We start from the raw sequence: 1,696 nt of genomic DNA, 5'->3' as shown, positions 1-1,696 counted from the left end.
CCACTCAAGGCAGTCGGCGGGCGGTGGCGGCGGATGCGACGGATGGGGCGAGCCGTGCGGCCGTCGCGCCTGCGGCGGCCGTGCTACCGCCGCTGCTGCCGCCGCCGCTGCCTCCGCCGCTGCCCGCCGCTGCGCCGCCGCCAACGGCACCGGCGGCCAAGGCAGCGGCGAGACCAAAGCGCAGCGCGCGGAGCAGCAAGGCAGCGGGCAGCGAAGACAGGAGCGGGAGCGGGAGCGGCGGCGGCGGCGGCGGCGGCGGCGGCGGCGGCGGCGGCGGCGGCGGCGGCGCGCCTCGCTCGCTGCCGCAGCGCGAGAGCCGCATGACGCGCGGGGCGGTGCCTGGTCTCGTTGCGGAGGCTGCGAGGGCGGAGGCGGCCCTCCTCGCAGCCTCAGCCGGCAGCTGCAGCAGCGACGGCGATCCCACAGAGGCAAGCTGCCTCAAGGGCGGAGGAGAAGGCCGCAGCGGCGACTCGTCCGGTGCAGAGGGCCGTCTGGCGGCGGTGCTGGCGCTGCTGGCAGACCACCCGACGCCGATGACGGTGGGGAGGCAGATTGTGGCGGCCATCGACGCGAGCCGCGACGGACTTCTAGCAGAAGCGAGAAAGCAGACAGAGGCGGCGTCGGCGCGCGAGCGGGATCGGGCGGGCGGAGGGAAGGAGGGGGCAGTCAAGGAGGCCGGCGCGGCGCTTTTTAATGGCGGGAGCAGCGGCGGAGGCGGCGGCGGAAACGGAAGCGGCGGAGGCGGTGGCGGCGGCAGAGGCAGCGGAGGCGGTGGCGGCGGCGGAGGCGGTGGCGGCGGCGGAGGCAGCGGAGGCGGCGGCGGCGGCGGCGGGGATGGCGGTGGCGGGCAGGGTTGTGGCACGGCTCCACTCGCAGTGCAGTTTAGCGAGCGGGCGCGGCGGTGGGCCACCGACGAGGCGTTGTCCGCTGCATCGGAGGGCCGATGCCCCGCCTCCTCCTCCTCCTCCTCCGCCTCCTCCTCAGACTCCTCCTGCACCACCACCACCATCACCACCACCACCTCCTCCTCCTCCTTCACGCACGGCGGCGGCGGCGGCGGAGGCGGCGGCGGAGGAGGTGTGGCTTCTCCTGCCTCCTGCTCGTGCGCAAACGGAGTCGCGGGGGCGGGGAGGAGGGTGGGCGGTGCGGTGGCGGATGCCGGCTGGCGGGCGCCGCTTTGCGATGCGCTGGCGCGGCTACGCGGCGGCGGCGAGGCGGCGTGGCACGGCCTGAGCTGGTCCGAGATTGACGGACGGATGCGCAGCGCGCTGCAGGAGGAGACGGAGGCTCTCGTGTCAGAGAGCACCGCCGCTCTGGCTGCCGCCGAGGCGGACGCGGCGGCGGCGGCGGCGCCGCCTGGCGCAGGCGGACTGGCAGGGTCAGGGCCAAATGCACCGCCGGCGAGCAAGGCCGCCGTGTGCCGGGCGAGCGCCGCCTTTCGAAGTCTCGCGGCGGCGCGCCGCCTGAGGGCTGAGCTGCTGGCGGCGTGGGAGCGCGTCGCGTCCGTCGCCGCCGCGGCGTCAAACCTCTCGGAGCCGCTGCCGGAGGGGGCCGCGCCGCTGCGGCGGGCGCTTAACCGGCTGCTGGCCTCGCCGCGCTTCGCCGGCTACGCAGTCATGACAAAGCAGGCGTACAACGCGCTGCTGGGGCAGAAGCCGCTCTGGACGCCGAGCGAACGGCGGGATCTTCACGCACG

The sequence above is a fragment of the Emiliania huxleyi genome (assembly GCF_000372725.1).
Source record: "Emiliania huxleyi CCMP1516 unplaced genomic scaffold EMIHUscaffold_497, whole genome shotgun sequence".
Classification (NCBI taxonomy): domain Eukaryota; phylum Haptophyta; order Isochrysidales; family Noelaerhabdaceae; genus Emiliania; species Emiliania huxleyi.
Note: the sequence above shows the minus strand (reverse complement) of the source record.